Source organism: Triticum dicoccoides, chromosome 5A, assembly GCF_002162155.2.
Source record: "Triticum dicoccoides isolate Atlit2015 ecotype Zavitan chromosome 5A, WEW_v2.0, whole genome shotgun sequence".
In the NCBI taxonomy this organism is placed as follows: domain Eukaryota; kingdom Viridiplantae; phylum Streptophyta; class Magnoliopsida; order Poales; family Poaceae; genus Triticum; species Triticum dicoccoides.
In genome coordinates, this window is record NC_041388.1 from 353,166,304 (window position 1) to 353,184,766 (window position 18,463).

An 18,463-nucleotide genomic window follows, 5' to 3' on the forward strand; every position below is an offset into this window, starting at 1 on the left:
TTATCTGAATGTGGTATGCATGCAGGCCAGCGTTCTCAAGTGGCAGAGCGGAGCCGTTTGCCTAGCGGGTCGAGCAGGTCGTCAAGGGACAGCTCAATGCATATTTCTAAAATCAAAGGTAGTTTCTTTGATTTTGCTAAACTGATTCCATTCTTCTGATTTCTTGCAGGAGTTCAATGTATATTACACCAGAAGAAAAAACAAACACTAGGTTGCAGATGTTGTGTTTTGTGATTGTCGTAGGCTGACAGCCAAGACGACGTCCTCCACATTTCCTACCAGCTCCGCCCAATCCCAGCACCGGCGCGACCCCAGTGCGGCACCTGATTCCGCCATCCCGCATCCGCCTGCATACGCCAGTGTGCCACCACTAATGACCTGCCCGACCCCCCTGGCCTCCTACAAACTATTGCTGCTCCCTGTACTTTTTTGGATGAAGTTAGGTGATGTAGCTATCTTTGGATGTAGCAACACAACTATGGATATTGTGATGATGCTATTAGTCCAGTGTACATACTACAGAGTTACATACGTAATCACGTACTGCTGAAATTGATCTTTAGTAGTACATCTGACAGTGTGTTTTACAACCTTGTCTTTTCGCTTGATCTTGCCAGCACCACTCGACCGAGAAACACGATGACAGTGACACGCTGGGCGAAATCGGAGAGAAGGCAAGGACGAGGCGGAGGAGTTCATGAAGATGGCCAAGGAGAAGACTGACGACATTGCCGAGGGCGCAAAGGAGACAATGCAGGAGACCAAGGAGGTGGTGCTCGGCGAGTCCGACGATGACATGTACAAGTTCAAGCAGCGGGTCGAGCAGGGGAGCTACGATCAGAAATAAGTGAGAGGGAGGTGTTCCCTTGGTGTATGTTTGCGCGTAGTCATGGCCTGCCCAAAGCCATTAGCTCTGCAATTTGTATGTCAACCACTAGGCTTGGTATCTGTATGTGTAATGTGATCTTGGTACTATACAACTTGCCACTTCCCGCAGAATAAGTAATATTGAGCTTTTGAATGTTTTTTCTTCTCGTCTGAACTTGGATGCACTTTGCAAGAATGTCACTATATGTTCAACATGGCATTTGCTTTGACATAAAAAATGAATTTGGATGAGTTGCTATAAAATAGAATGTGTGGCAGGTCGGATACAAAAACAACTGAAGTTCAAAGATAATAGTTGGATACAAAAATAGCTGAAGTTCAAAGATAACAAACTGGATAAAAAACCAGGGAAACTGTATCAAAAAAGTATTTGAACAAGAGTTCTGTGGCATGTGCAGAATTAGATCAAAAAATAAGAAGATAACAATGAAAGTGTGTGGTGTGTGTGTGTGTGTGTGATGTAGATATAGAGTACTAGCTGATGGGCATGTTCAGTTGTATCTCCAGGTGCAAAAAACTGGTGTGTTTGTCCACTCATTTCAGTTTCACTGCTTGGTTTTCTCCCAAGTTTATCTCAAAATGCATCAACGCTGTGGAGATTTTCCCTATTTCTAAAAAGTAAAACCAAGAAGGTTAAATTAAAAGAACAGAGCAGTTCGATGCTCATTAAAACTTTTGGATTTTTCTTGTTTTTTAAAAATACCCAAATATTATAAAAGTTAGATTTTCCTCGTTACTAAAAAAATAAGAGAGAAGGCCGACTCAAAATAACAGAGTAGTCTAAAAAAGTTTATAAAAAATGGATTAAAACAACTAGAAAATTTGAAATAACCGAGAGGTCAAAAAAATGTAGAAGTTCAAATTTGATAACCCTAAAAGTTCAATTTCAAATAATTGAGAAGGTAAAAAAACTAGAAGTTCAAATTTAAAAACCTAGAAAATTGTTTCCTTATGTAAAACCATATATTTCTAAGAAGTTCAAAGTAAAAAAGATTTGAAGGTAAAAAAACTTAGATGGTTTGTCGTTACTAAATAATAAAATGAAGAACTTCAAATAAAAAATGAAAAACAAAAAAAGTTTTAAGAGAATTTTCTCATTTTTAAACTGAAACACACAAAAGTCCAAATTGATAACTGTCGAGAGTTCACGTATTGCATGTTGTGCATTTCTTATGAGAAAAAAATGAAAAAGGCAAAGTTTAAGTGCTCTTCCCTCAGAAGTTCAAAAATTCTTGTTATTAAAGAAAACTCAGATTTTCCTCGTTATTAAAGAATGGAAACAACAAGTTCAAAAATAAAATTACAAGAAGTTCAACTATTAAAAATAGAGCGCTTCAAAATTCATAAAAAAGATTAAGAAATAAAACCAGGAAGGCCATATTAAAAAGATGGAGAAGTTCGATGATTATAGAAAACTCAGATTTTCCTCGTTATTAAAGAATGGAAACAAGAAGTCCAAAAATAAAATAACAAGAAGTTCAACTATTAAAAATAGAGTGCTTCAAAATTCATAAAAAAAGATTAAGAAAAATCAGATGAAAAATTCATTAAAAAACTCAAATATTTTCACATAACCGAGAGAGGTTCAGGTTGATAACTGCTAGAAGTTCAGGTACTACACGGTGTGCATGTTGTATTAAAAAAAGAATAAAAAAGCAAACACTAAAAGTTTTGTTGTTGCAAGTTCAAGTCCTTCATGAGAGAAAGTTAAAAAAATTATTGTGAGAGAGATTTGTACAAAAGAAATATCATTTGTGTAACACTGATGATGTATGAGAAAATTACAAATGAAAATATGTCACAGAAGTTCAACTGAAAACAACAGGAAGTTCAATTACTACAGTGGATGAATTTTAGATGAAAAACTTTTAAAATCACCGCGAGTATGAAAAAACGATCAACACGGAAAAGTTGCATGTTTACAGCTACTTTCCAACGGTATGTCATTTGCTCAATTCCGGTGAGTGGATGGAGAACTACGAGCAGTGGATGGAGAGCTACGAGCAAAAAAATCACATGAAAACAGAGTGAAGTTCAGGTACATTCGCCGAGAAGTTCAGGTTCTTCACCCGGTGCATTTTCGAAGAATCTGTTTCCCGATAAAGGCAGAACTAATGATCTCACCATTTTCGAAATTACTTGAAAACAGCTAGGAATCAGAGAAAACCATCAACATGAAAAAGTTTCACATTTTCCTTAGCTTTTCAGCGGTATATTATTTGCCCTATTCCGATAAAGTTTGTAAAAATTACGGCGAAAATACATATATAGCCATTTTCAAAACTGACATTAAACCGTAATGAATTAGGAGAAACAATATATATAGAAAAGTTTCGCATTTATTCAAGCTTTCCAACGCCATATCATTTGCTGCATTCGGACGCACGGTTAAAAAATTAGCTTAAAAATACGAACTCGGTAGGACTTGGGCCATTTTCTAAATTACTCTTAAACAATTCAAAATTAAAAAAAACTTTCAAGATGAAAAAGTAGCGCATTTTCATAAGCTTTGCAACGCCATATCATATGCCTCCATTGGATTAGCCGTTTAGAAATGACATCGAAAAACCGAACTCAGCTGTTCGGTTTACAAAATTTTACGTTTTTTCAAATTACTCTTTAACCATAGGTAATTAGAGAAAACTTTCAACATGTGGAAGGAGCGGTTTTGCAGCAGCTTTCCAATGCCATATTATATGCCTCATTCCGACAAATGGTTTAGAAATGCGACCGAAAATACGATTCACGTTTTTTGTGCATAGAAAAAACAGTTTTCAAAATTGCTCTTAAACCGCTTATATTTTGCCAAAAATTTAAGTTGGGTCATGATATTGTGGTCCATAGCTTTCCAATGGTATATCGCAAGTCCCATTTGGGCAATGTTGGCGGAAGGTTAACCTAGTTCACAGGGAAGTTCAACGTACTACTAGCGGGGCAGGTCAGATTGTGATCAGAATATTATTCTGATCCCGTGATCAGAATAGTGTTTATATATATATATATATATATGGACAAGGCATTACTTAACTTTGTTCTCCTCGAGCTGCCTCTTGGCAAGGCCGAGCTCTTTCTCGGACCGCTCGAGGTTCTGCTTCAGTACGGCGACCTCCGCAGTCAGTGCGGCAGAGGTCAGCACCGAAGCCTGCATACACATATAGACATACTTATATTAGACTCCTGCAGATATTATTTGATCCTCTATTCGGCCTTTTCTTTGTGAACACCAAACAGAGCATCAGGGGCTACTGTCTATGCGGTAATATTTTTCCTATATTTTAAATACTTACCTCAAAGCCTGTTAGAAGGCTGGCACAGGCTTCAGTCAGTCCGCTCTTGGCGGACTGAACCTTCTTGATCACCGCACTCATAATAGTGCGGTGCTCTTCATCGATGGAAGCACCGTGAAGCGCTCCCAACAGGTCGTCCAGTGCCTCCGGATGGACAGAGGTCACCGGCACAGACGACTTGCCCTTCTTGGAAGGGGGCCGCCTGCCAGAGTCCGGAACCACTGGAGGTTCCGATGCGGTGTTCGGCTGAGCGCCGAACTTGGAGCCCCTGGGAGCCTTGCTCCCTTTGCTCCTAGAGTCTGGAAGGTCGCCTTGAGGCGCCTCCGGGACTATCTCCCCCCGGTTCGGTGCCCCTTGAGACAATACCTCGACATTGTCCGTAGGGCGAGGAGAGGAGGTGGATGGAAGTGGATCGCTATCCATATCCGATGAGTCCAAGGAACCGTCTGACGAGGATACGTCGATACGGGCCCGGGGCGGACTGCATGATCATATTCGACGTTAGGAGAAGTAGTGCAACAAAAGTATGCTATGAGTTACTCTGGTATCCGAATACTTACGACTTCGCCAGGGGCTTGGCCCTGAGTAACCACTCGTCTTTGTCATCGGCAGCGGTGGTGGGATAGTACGGAAGGAGAGTCCTTCCCTTCTTGGACCATTCGGCCTCCCCGGTTGGGGCGGCCTTCCTTTCTTGTCTCCCCCGGCCGGAGGGGGAGAATCCTCATCTTCTTCCTCCTCGTTTTCATGGGAGGAGTGCGTCTTGGAGTTATCGGACGATGAGTCCGATACCACCTGGCGTCGGAAACTCTTTCGGGTTCCCATGGCCTTCTTCTTGGTCTTCTCCGGCACCTCATAAGGAGCTGGAGTCCGCATCTTTGTCAGGAGAGCGTCTGCGGGGTCTTCAGGCAGAGGGGCCGGACAGTTAATCTGCTCCGATGTCTCCACCCAGTCTTGTCAAAGGCATGGGAGCTCAGACCCCGCACATGGTTAAGCTATGGTAAATAAATACCCTATGCACGAGCTTACCGAATTCGTAGGGCGCTTCGCGCTTAGCCTGTGGTCCTCGGTAAGAGAAGGGGGGACCTCGGCGCCCTTGAATGGCACCTTCCAGACATCCTTATACGTCGTGTCGAAGAGCTCGTGTAGAGTCTGGTGCTGGGCCGGGTCGAACTCCCATAAGTTGAAAGCCCGTTGTTGACACGGGAGGATCCGGCGGAAGAGCATGACCTGGACTATGTTGACAAGCTTAAGTTTCTTGCTTGTCATGCTCCGGATACACTTCTGGAGTCCGTCCATCTCCACCGATGAGCCCCAGGACAGGCCATTCTCCTTCCAGGAAGTGAGCCGCGTGGGGATTCCGGATTGAAACTCGAGGGCCCCCACCCAGTTGGTGTCGCGCGGCTCGGTGATGTAGAACCACACCGATTGCCACCCCTTTATGGTCTCCACGAAGGAGCCCTCGAGCCATGTAATGTTGGGCATTTTGCCCACCATGGCTCCGCCGCATTCCGCTTGTTGGCCACCAACCACCTTCGGCTTGATATTGAAGGTCTTCAGTCACAGGCCGAAGTGGGGCCGGATGCGGAGGAAGGCCTCGCACATGAAGATGAATGCCGAGATGTTGAGGATGAAATTCGGGGCCAAATCATGAAAGTCCAGCCCATAATAGAACATAAGGCCGCAGACGAATGGATGGAGGGGAAACCCCAGTCCGCGGACAAAGTGGGGGAGGAAAACCAGCCTTTCGTGAGGTTCCGGGGTAGGGATGATCTGCCCCGCGGCTGGCAGCCGGTGCATGATATCCGCGGCTAAGTATCCGGCTCCACGTAGTTTTTTGATGTGTCCCTCCGTGACGGAGGAGACCATCCACTTGCCTCCCGCTCCGGACATATTTGGGGGGAGTTGAGGAGAAGGATGTGGACTTGGGCGCTGGATCTCGAGTGCGCGAGAATGGATGAGCAAGGAGGAAGAAGGCGTGGGTAGAAAAAGGTGAAACCTTATCCCTTTATAAGGGCGGACGAAACTATGCACCCCCACCAGCCTGGTAAAACTCGCTTATCCCCCAAGCGCCGTAATTGATGGCGCGGTCGGGTTACCCACGTCCGTAGTGATGGGAATCCCGTAATAAGGGGACACGATCTCTGCTTCGACAAGACGTGCCAAGGAAACCGCCTCGCGAAACACGCCGAGATAGGTTATGAAAAACGATTTGAATAAAGACCTGGCTATGGTGTGATGCCACGCTACGGGGTACGTCAACAGATCAAATTTGTGGAAATATTATTCTCTCTATGGTGGTATGTGGAACTTGTTTTGCAGACCTGGACACGATCCTTGTGTTCAAAATCTTCAATGAAGTATTCGGAGGAGGAGCCCGCCTTGCAATGTCGAAGACAATCTGCGCGTCGGACTCATCGTCGTTGAAGCCTGGTTCAGGGGCTACTGAGGGAGTCCTGGATTAGGGCGTATCCGGATAGCCGGACTATATCCTTTGGCCGGACTATTGGACTATGAAGATACAAGATTGAAGACTTTGTCCCGTGTCCAGATGGGACTCTCCTTGGCGTGGAGGGAAAGCTTGGCAATACGGTTTGTAGATCTCCTTCCTTGTAACCGACTCTGTGTAACCCTAGCCCCCTCCGGTGTCTATATAAATCGGAGGGTTTTAGTCCGTAGGACAACATACAATCATACCATAGGCTAGCTTCTAGGGTTTAGCCTTGCTGATCTCGTGGTAGATCAACTCTTGTATTACTCATATTATCAAGAATAATCAAGCAGGACGTAGGGTTTTACCTCCATCAAGAGGGAACGAACCTGGGTAAAACATCATGTCCCCTGCCTCCTGTTACCATCCGCCGTAGACGCACAGTTCGGGACCCCCTACCCGAGATCTGCCGGTTTTGACACTGACAGGCTCCTTCGATCATCGGTAACGATGCGGTCGAGGGTGAGGTTTTCCTTCCCGGGCAGATCTTCGTATTCGGCGGCTTCGCACTGTGGGAAAACTCGCTTGGCCATCTGGAGCAGATCGAGAGCTACGCCCCTGGCCATCAGGTCAGGTTCGGAAACTTAAACTACACTGCCGACATCCGCGGATACCTGATCTTCGACGGATTCGAGCCCATGTCAGGTGCACCGCACAATCATGACAAGCATGATGTAACTCTGCCGTCGGACAGTGTTCGGGAAATCACACCTGTAACTACTCCGCCCTTCAATCCGGAGCAAATTGCGCCATCCGAGGATGGGTGGATAGACCCCGCCATGGAGGCCGCACTCTTAGTGGCGATAGAGCCAGATACTGACTTCACCCCTTACGAGAGCCGTGTTGCCGAACCACTGGATTCGTCTCCGGCCACGGACTTCGAGCCGCCTGCGTCCGTGCCTATCGAATCTGATTGGGCGCCGATCATGGAGTTCACCTCCGCGGATATCTTTCAGCACTCACCTTTCGGTGATGTGCTACATTCATTAAGGTCTCTCTCCTTGTCAGGAGAACCTTGGCCAAACTATGTCCGGCTAGAATGGGATGCGGACGACAAAGAAATTCGCTCCCCACCCACCACCCACTTAGTAGCCACTGTCGATGATTTAACCGACATGGTCAACTTCGACTCCGAAGACATCGACGGTATGGATGACGATGCAGGAGACGAGCAGGAACCACCGCCCACAGGGCGCTGGACCGCCACCTCATCATATGATATATACATGGTGGACGCCCCCAAAGAAAGCAATGGTGACGAGACAACGGAGGATGACCCCTCCAAGAAGCAACCCAAGCGCCGACGTCAGCGGCGCCGTTCTAAGTCCCGCCATAGCAAAAGTAGTGATACCGGCACAAGAGACAATAACACTCCGGATAGTGCCAATGAAGACAACAATCCCCTCTAGCACGATTTAGAGAGGGAGGGTGAACAAGCTAGCCCTCCAGAGCGGGCAACAGATAGAGAATCGGAGGAGGACAATTACATGCCTCTCTCCGAAGACGAGGTGAGCCTCGGCGACAAAGAATTTATCGTGCCTGAGGATCCTGTCGAGCAGGAGCACTTCAAGCGCCGGCTTATTGCCACAGCAAATAGCTTGAAGAAAAAGCAACAACAGCTTCAGGCTGATCAAGATTTGCTAGCAGACAGATGGACCGAAGTCCTTGTGGCCGAGGAATACGAACTCGAGCGCCCCTCCAAGCGTTACCCAAAGCGCAGGTCGGTACCCCGACTCGAGGAGGAAGCACTGAAACCTACATCACCGGTGTACGATGCGGCTGACCGGCCACCTCGTGGATGAGCCAGAGAGGCGTTTCAGCCTGAAGTTCAGCCTGCACCCCACCGCCACTCAAAGAAAAAATATCAAGGCCTGGGGCAAGACGCGGGACCTGTGAGACGTATTGGAAAGCAGGGCAAAAAATGCAAGGTCGATATATGGGTCACGGGGGCGGGCGCCAACGCGGGACGATGACCGTCACGCCCGATACACTAAAAGTAAATCCGGTCGGGCCAAATACAGCAGACAAGACTCATATGAACTACGTCGTGATATAGCTCGACATAGAGGTGCCACACACCCCCTATGCTTCACCGATGAAGTTATGGATCACGAATTCCCGGAGGGTTTTAAACCCGTAAATATAGAATCGTATGATGGTACAACAGATCTCGCTGTATGGATTGAGGATTTCCTCCTCCACATCCACATGACTCGAGGTGATGATCTGCATGCCATCAAGTACCTCCCACTAAAACTCAAAGGACCAGCTCGGCATTGGCTGAATAGCTTGCCAGCAGACTCCATCGGCAGTTGGGAGGATTTGGAAGATGCATTCCTTGACAACTTCCAGGGCACTTATGTGCGACCATCGGATGCTGATGACTTGAGCCATATAACTCAGCAGCCAGGGGAATCGGCCAGGCAATTCTGGACACGGTTCCTAGCTAATAAAAACCAAATTGTCGACTGTCCTGATGCAGAGGCCTTAGCGGCATTCAAGCATAACATCCGTGATGAGTGGCTCGCCCGGCACCTCGGCCAGGAGAAGCCGAAGTCTATGGCAGCCCTCACGACACTCATGACCCGCTTTTGAGCAGGCGAGGATAGCTAGCTGGCTCGCAGCAACAACACATCAAGGAATCCGAGCACTTCGGATACTAAAGATGCCAACGGCTGACCACGTCGTAACAGACACAAGCGCAGCAACAACGGAGATAACGCCGATGATACGGCAGTCAATGCTGGATTCACAGGCTCTAGATCCGGTCAGCGGAAAAAGCCATTCAAAAGAAGTACTCCGGGCCCGTCCAGTTTGGATCGCATACTTGATCGCTCGTGTCAAATCCACGGCACCCCCGATAAGCCAGCCAATCACACCAACAGAGAATGCTGGGTGTTCAAGCAGGCCGGCAAGTTGAATGCCGAAAACAAGGACAAGGGGCTACACAGTGATGACGAGGAGGAGCCCCGGCCGCCGAACACGGGAGGATAGAAGATGTTCCCCCCACAAGTGAATACGGTGAACATGATATACGCAACCCACATTCCCAAGAGGGAATGGAAGCGTGCACTAAGGGACGTCTATGCGATAGAGCCCGTCGCCCCAAAGTTCAACCCATGGTCCTCTTTTCCAATCACCTTCGATCGCAGGGACCACCCCACCAGTATCCGTCATGGCGGATCCGCCGCATTGGTCCTAGACCCTATCATTGATGGATTTCACCTCACTCGAGTCCTTATGGACGGCGGCAGCAGCCTGAACCTGCTCTATCAGGATACAATGCGCAAAATGGGTTAGATCCCTCGAGGATCAAACCCACCAAAACCACCTTTAAGGGCGTCATCCCAGGTGTAGAGGCCCATTGCACAGGCTCAATCACACTGGAAGTGGTCTTCGGATCTCCGGACAACTTCCGAAGCGAGGAGTTAATCTTCGACATCGTCCCATTCCGCAGTGGCTATCACGCACTGCTCGGGCGAACCGCATTTGCAAAATTCATTGTGATACCGCATTACACATACCTCAAGCTCAAGATGCCAGGACCTAGGGGGTCATAACAGTCAATGGAAACACAGAACGCTCGCTCCGCACGGAAGAGCACATTGTGGTCCTCGCAGCAGAAGCACAAAGAAGCCTTTTAAGGCAAACTGCCAATTCGGCGATACAGCCCCCAGACACCGTTAAGCGAGTCCGGAGTAACCTGCAACAGGATCGCCTAGCACGTTCAGAGCTCGCCTAGCAATTCGGCCCCCGTCCCAGTCCCAGTCAAGCGACGAAATCCATGCCGCGCGTACATAATTACGCACTGAAAATACCATGGGCATAGGCGGGGGCACGATCAGGGCACGTCCCGCAATGCGGCTTAACAGCCCTAGGGGTTGCATACCTTTATCATTTTTCTCTTTCAGGACCTTACTCTCTGGAATCCCTTTCTGGCAGTATGATTGTCGGACACATTACGGGAAGGAACAACCAAGGAGGCAAGAAGCTAAGACGTACAAGGGAACTCCCAGGTGGTCTCTAATAACAATCGATAGACCCGCTTTTTACTACCCATACGCAGCTTGCCCTTGGATAGGACATGTCAAATAGTCCTATTTTTTGCTTGTTGCACTACTTGTATCAGTACACTTCGATGTGTTATTTAAATAACAATGCATAGCATTAGTCTATTATTGCATTATCCATACCTTTTTTTCTTATATGTTCATTTACGACAACTTGCACCCATACATTCTGGTACAATCAGCGCGCCAGGGGCTTTCGCTTACCCCATAATACGGCGTGATAAGTCCGAACACTTTCAACAGTGCGGCACCCCGAACTTATAACATTATATGCATCGGCTCCGAATCATGTCTTGGGTCAATAGTTGGGTTTGCCCAGCTCCCATGTTTTGGTACCTTACGTTCCGCTATATCGGCTAAGGTAGCGCTAGGAAAACTACTGCGATTGTGTCCCAGTTCTTCCGGACGAGCACCTCAGTAGAGAAAGCCGAAAACTGACTGTCATGATAAGGCGAGAGCTGGTCGCTGTTCGAGAGGTCTCAAGTCCTTAAAGACTTTTTCCGCTTCGGGCGAGGAGTCGGCCTTGCCCGACTTAGGCTTATATAGCGCCCCAAATTCGGCCTTCCAAATACTAGGGGCTTTGCCAAAATTTAAAATTGTAGACTTCTATGGCTAAGTGAGAGTGATAAAGCCTTATAGTCCGATTGCCTGGTTCGTTGTGCTGAACACCTCCCTCGAAGGACCCAAAATTGGGATAAAGAGTGCTCAGGTTTATCCCGAACACCCCGGTACTAGTTACATGGGGGCAGAAGCCGACGACTGGCCAACTCTCAGATTTTATAAATGGCCGCACAGAAGGTAAAGTTTTAAATTCGAAAAGCATTGCATAGCGCAAATGAACTCGCTTCACATTACAGGATCACATGAGCATGTTCATTCAAAAATTACATCTCTAGCACATTCCTCCGCCACAAGGTGGGAACCCTTCAGGACACTGTCATAATACCTTTCGGGGCAGCGATGCTCCTTGCCCTCCGGCGGCCCCTCCTTCACCAGCTTTATGGCGTCCAGCTTCGCCCAGTGCACCTTCGCCCGGGCAAAAGCCCTGCGCGCACCGTCGATGCAGACGGACCGCTTTATGACTTCAAGCCATGGGCAGGCATCCACAAGCCGCCTCACCAGACCAAAGTAGCTGCTAGGCAGGGGATCACCAGGCCACATCGTGACTATAAGACCCTTCATGGCCTGTTCGGCCGCCTTGTGAAGCTCTACTAGTTGCTTCAGCTGGTCGCTTAAGGCCACTGAGTGTTCGGTCCCAGTATACTGAGACCAGAACAACTTTTCCGTCGAGCTCCCCTCCTCAGCTCAGTAAAACTCCGCAGCATCCAGTACACTGCGGGGAAGATCTGCGAACGCTCCGAACTCCGGTAAGTAAAAGGAAAGTTTCCTTCACATGCTTGCTTTGCATAATGAATGCCTTACCCGCTGCTATCTTCTTCACCGCATCAATCTCCTGTAGGGCCTTGTGGGCTTCAGCCTTGGCTATCCGTGCGCTCTCGAGCGCCTTCGCAAGCTCGGACTCTCGCATCTTACAGTCAAGCTCCAAGGACTCGTGTTTTTTGGCGAGAGCCTCGAGCTCTTGCTGCACCTTGCCTACTCGGGCTTCTTGATTTTCCCGCTCAATGCGCTCCTTGGCCGCTTTGTCTTTAGCCTCGCATAGCGCCTTCTTCAGGGTCGCCACCTCGGTTGTGTCCCCTGGAAAATTCATGATGATCCTATTACTTTACAACTGAATTTCTTTTTAATATATAGACAAGGTATTGCTTACCTTTGCTCTCCTCAAGCTGCCTCTTGATAAGGCCGAGCTCTTCCTCGGACCGCTCAAGGTCCTGCGTTAGTGCAGCGACCTCCACAGTACGTGCGACAGTGGCCAACAGTGAAGCCTGCATATGCACATAGACATATTCTGATTAGACTCGTGAGTCATTATTTGATCCTCTATTCGGCCTTTCTTCGCGAACGCCAAACAGAGCATCAGGGGCTACTGTCTATGCGGTAATATTTTCCTATATTTTGATTGCTTACCTGAAAGCCTATTAGGAGGCTGGCACAAGCTTCGGTTAGTCCATTTTTGGCGGACTGAACTTTCTCGATCACCGCACTCATGATAGTGCGGTGCTCTTCGTCGATGGAAGCGCCGCGAAGCGCTTCCAGCAAGTTGTCCGGTGCCTCTGGATGGACAGAGGCCACCGGCACGGGCGGCTTGCCCCTCTTAACAGGGGATCGCCTGCCGGAGTCCAAAACCACTGAAGGTTCTGGCGCAGTGTTCGACTGGGGGCCGAACTTGGAGCCCATGGGAGTCTTGCTCCCTTTGCACCCAGGGTCCGGAAGGTCGCCTCAAGGCGCCCCCAGGACTACCTCCCCTCGGCTCGGTGCCTTTTGAGACAACACCTCGACGTTGTCCATAGGGAAAGGGGTGGAGGCGGTCGGAAGTGAATCGCTATTCATATCCGACGAGTCCAAAGAACTGTCTGACGAAGATACGTCAAGACGGGCTCGGGACGGACTGCATAATCATATTCAGCGTAAGGAGAAGCAGTGCAATATAACATACCATGAATTACTATGGTATCCGGATACTTATGACTTCGCCAGGGGCTTGTCCCTGGGCAACCACTCGTCGCCGCTGTAGGCGGCCGTCGTGGAGCAGTCCAGAAGGAGGGCCCTTCCCTTCTTGGACCCTTCGGCCTCCCCGATTGGGGCAGCCTTCCTTTTCTTGTCTCCCCCGGCTGGGGGGGAGAACTTTCCTCTTCCTCCTCCTCGTTTTCGTGGGAGGAGTGCACTTCGGAGTTATCGGACAATGAGTCTGATATAACCTTGCGCCGGAGACCCTTTTGGGTCCCCGTGGCCTTCTCACCGGCACCTCGTAAGGTGCCGGAACCAGCATCTCCGTTAGGAGAGCATCTGCAGGATCTTCAGGCAGGGGGCTGGGCAATCGATCTGCTCCGTTGTCTCTACCAGTCCTGTTAATGGCATGGAAGGTTAGATCCCGCACATGATTAAACTGGGGCAAATAAATATCATGTGAGATATAAAAACTTATCGGATTGGCATGGCGCTTTGCGCTGAGTCCGCGGTCCTCCGTAAGGGGAGGATCCTCGACGCCCTTGAACAACACCTTCCAGACGTCCTTGTGCGTCGTGTCGAAGAGCTCTCGCAGCTTCTAGTGCTTGGCCGGGTTGAACTCCCACAAATTGAATACCCGTCGTTGACACGGGAGGATCCGGCGGAAGAGCATGACCTGGACCACAGTGACGAGCTTGATTTTCTTGCTCATCATGTTCTTGATGCAGGTCTGGAGTCTGATCAGCTCTACCGGGGAACCCCAGGACAGGCCCTTCTCTTTCCAGGAAGTGAGCCGCATGGGGATTCTGGATCGAAATTCGGGGGCCGCCACCCAGTTGGTGTCGCGCGGCTCGGTGATGTAGAACCACCCCGATTGCCACCCCTTTATGGTCTCCACATAGGAGCCTTCGAGCTAGGTGACGTTGGGCATTTTGCCCACCATGGCGCCTCCGCACTCTGCTTGCTAATTATCATGGAAATATCACGGCAGATGTCCTAGTGTGAGGACTTAGTCGTGAGGCCAACGCATCTATGTGGTAGCTTGAGAGGGGTTGAGTGGAATCGAGATATGCAACGCAAGACAAGGGTTTAGATAGCTTCGGCCTCGGGAAACATCATCCGGTAACAACCCTACATGCTGTTTGAGGCTAGGTCTCATTATCATCATGAGGGAGTCGCCGTAAACCGGCTCTCCTCTTCGTGTCTAGCCCTAAGATTGTTTCTTCTTGCTTGTCCCCCTTTGGGGAGCCCTACCCCTCCTTATATATGTTGAAGGGGCGGGTTACATGTAGAGTCCAACTCGGACTTAAGACTTAACTATTCTGACTTATCTTTATGGGATTCTTAACATCTTGGGCTTCATAACGTCTCGGGCTTCATAACCCCTGGCAACCCGGTTATCACTGTTTGCCGATTTAAGATGGTCTGCCGGTTTAAGATCTGACTTAACTCCTGCCGGTTTACCACCTACCTTAACACTTGCCAGTTTACCACCTGCCGATTTACCACCTGCCCTAACACTTGCCGGTTTACCACCTCCGGTTTACCGTCCGTTATAGCCATCTGACTTAACTGTCTGTCTTAACTGTCTGCCGGTTTACCAAGTCCCAGCCGGTTTACAACTCCGGCCGGGTCATACCATGGGGTATATCCCCGACATTAGCCCCCAGTTTAATTTGGATTTATCCATGTTAAACTGATCTGATTATCCTTAAGTCCTTGTCACTTCCTTCTTCTATAAAATCCGAGTCAATAGACCAGCTTCATAATCAATTTGCTGACATCGGTTTGTCATAGAGAAATATTGTGAAGAATAACTCCTTTGACTTCAGCTCCCAATGCTTAACAAAAATATTGGCCTTTGAAATACTGTAACACCCTCGATGCGACTATATCTCCCACGTGTCGAGGCACGACTTAGAGGCATAATCGCATTGAAGGCATATGTCGCAAGTTAGGCAATCATCACAACATCCCATGTAATATAGATAATAAAAGGGGAGATAACATAGTTGGATTACACTCGCCACGTCAATCAAGTACATAAATAACATTACATCATCCAAACACTCATGGCCCGACTACGGTGCCAAAATAAAAGATAACCCAACAAGCGACACGGTCCCGATCACCCCAACTGGGCACCACTACCGATCATCAGGGAAAGACACATAGTATCGCTGAGAGTCCTCGTCGAACTCCCACTTGAGCTCAAGCGCGTCACCTGGAGTGGAATCATCAGGCCCTGCATCTGGTGTAATAGTAATCTGTGAGCCACAGGGACTCAACAATCTCGCACCCTCGCGATCAAGACTATTTAAGCTTAATAGGTAAGGCAAGGAAAATATGTGTAGCTGCAGCAAGCAACTAGCATATATGGTGGCTAACCTGTTCGCAAAAGAGAGCGAGAAGAGGAGGCAAAGCGCGAGCGAGAAACTAGAGAGGAACCTGCGCAAACATTACTCCAACACCGTGTCCACTTCCCGGACTCCGCCGAGAAGAGGCCATCACGGTAACTCACATTGTAGATTCATTTTAGTTAAGTTAAGGTTCAAGTTATCTACAACCGGACATTAACAAATTACCATATGCCAATAACCGCGGGCACGGCTTTCGAAAGTTCAAATCCCTGCAGGGGAGTCCCAACTTAGCCCATGACAAGCTCTCATGGTCAATGAAGGAATAGACCTCCTCCCGAGACGTTCCGATCAGACTCGGTACCTCGGTTCTTCAAGACACTTCGACAGGTTAAAACAAGACCAGCAACACCGTCCGAATGTGCCGAAAAATCCCGATAGGAGCTGCACATATCTCGTTCTCAGGGCACACTCGGATAGGTCAAGCTACAAGTAAAACCAACCCTCGAGTTTCCCCGAGGTGGCCCCGCAGGCTGCCTGGTTCGGACCAACACTCAGAGGAGCACTGGCCCGGGGGGGGGGGGGTGTTAAATAAGATGACCCTCGGGCTCCGGAAACCCAAGGGAAAAAGAGGCTAGGTGGCAAATGGTAAAACCAAGGTTGGGCATTGCTGGAAAAGCTTTAATCAAGGCGAACTATCAAGGGGTTCCATTATAACCCAACCGCGTAAGGAACGCAAAATCCAGGAACATAACGCCGATATGACAGAAACTAGGGCGGCAAGAGTGGAACAAAACACTAGGCGAGAGGCCGAGCCTTCCACACTTTACCAAGTATATAGATGCATTAAGATAACAAGATAATATAATGATATCTCAACAAGTAAATAAATGTTCCAACAAGGAACGGTCTCCAATCTTCACCTGCAACTAGCAACGCTATAAGAGGGGCTGAGCAAAGCGGTAACATAGCCAATCAACGGTTTGCTAGTACATGGTGGGTTAGAGGTTTGACATGGCAATTTGGGAGGCTTGAAAACAAGTGGTAGGCATCGTATCATTGGCATAGCAAAAGAGCGAGCAATCTAGCATAGCAAAGATAGTAGTGATTTCGAGGGTATGATCATCTTGCCTGCAAAGTTGTCAGAGTTGACTGGATCCTCGAAAGCAAACTCAACGGGCTCCTCGTTAGCGAACTCGTCTCCTGGCTCTACCCAAACAAGACAAATAAGCAAACGGAACAAAATCAACCACGTGCAGGGCTCAAACAATATGATGCAAAGAGGGTATGCTATGCGGGATGCGATGCGGGATGCATATGCAAGATGTGACAAGGAATGCATGAACCTGGCCTCAACTTGGAAATCCAAGTGTACCACTGGAAAGATGAGATCGCATCGCTTGAAACCGATATAAAGAACACCGGAGTCAGAGTTACGGTTTGGAAATGGCAAGCAATTCAAATATGACACCGGTTTGCGATTTACAGCAAGTAGCCATCTAAATGCAACGAGATGAACATGCTACAACATTCAAACATGGCAACAAAATACATGGCAGGGATGCATTCATGATGCTTAACAAAAGTCTAGCACTGAGCTACGGCCAATTCATCCATTAATAGGTTCAAACAAGCATGGCAAAAATGCATATGGAAAACAGATCTCAGACTTAGTGAAATTAACACTTGTCTGGAATTTCAGATCGGATAGCACTCTCCGGAGCAACAAAACTACATGCTACAGGACCTGAAAATGGCAAAGTAAAGCATGGCATGGAGCTACTCAAAGAGTTTAACAAAAGTCCCTTAGTGATCTTGAGCCAAAAGGGATCAGAAAATACAATTGCAAGCATGTGAACATGGCAAAAACATAATTAGATCACAGACTTAGTGAAAACTAGAGCATGCTGAAACAGGTATCAAGTAGGCATGTTTACGAGCTCGATGCACTCACTACGGGGCAAGTCATGACAAGCTAAGCATACATCCATCAAGAATACACAAAATGCAAGCTAGACATGGCAAGAACAATAGCATAGCATGCACGGATCAGCTACAACATCCTCGGCAAAATCGCTAACAAGTAGACAATCTGCCCAGATTCACGAAGTAGCAAAAGTAGAGCTTGATTGACTCAAGCTAGCGTGCTCCATAATTACAAACAAAGACATGGATGGATAGAGCACTACAAGATTAACAAAACATCCTTACTGATCATCCTCAAAAGAGGCACGGATCACTAGGAAACAACATGAACATATGGCCATATGAAATAAACACACATCACAAAAATACATGGGTTGCACCTCTGGAAAGATGGCAAAACCCTTAACAAAACATATGTAGAGCTCAGGGGCATATCATGCACACAATAATCATGGCAAAAATGACAAATATCTAAATGGAGCAGTAGATCTGACAATTATCCCAAGTAGCACTCTTCTAACAGCATTTCGGGCATCAAGATGAACTCAAATTAAAATAATGCAATGGAATGAAGTGATGTACTCTGTGAGACAAACATTTTGATATGTTATATGCCAAAAATGGAGCTACGGATGCGGAGTTACGATGCAATGAACAGGAGAATATGAGCTAGGGTTTCAGGCAAAAAGTCAACCCCGAGATTTCGGATCTCAGATCCAGATCGGGACCTCGCCGGAGTTACTGTTCATGCACGAAAGTCGAGGACGCCAGGGTACTTGTTGCTCACTGGAGACGAAGGAGATCGCCAGAGAGGGACTTGAGGCGTGGAGGAGGAGGCCGGAGGGAGGCGGAGCCGGCGGGACGGCGGCGCTCGCCGGCGCA

The 18,463-nt window shown here is 48.0% G+C and overlaps 1 long non-coding RNA gene across 1 annotated transcript; it reads left to right on the plus strand.

Annotated features, from left to right (window-relative positions):
* The first annotated feature begins 333 nt into the window (after positions 1-333).
* Positions 334-996, plus strand: LOC119297331. The gene is made up of 2 exons (XR_005145620.1): positions 334-443; positions 618-996. It is a non-coding gene; the product is annotated as an uncharacterized LOC119297331 (long non-coding RNA).
* The last annotated feature ends 17,467 nt before the right edge of the window (positions 997-18,463 follow it).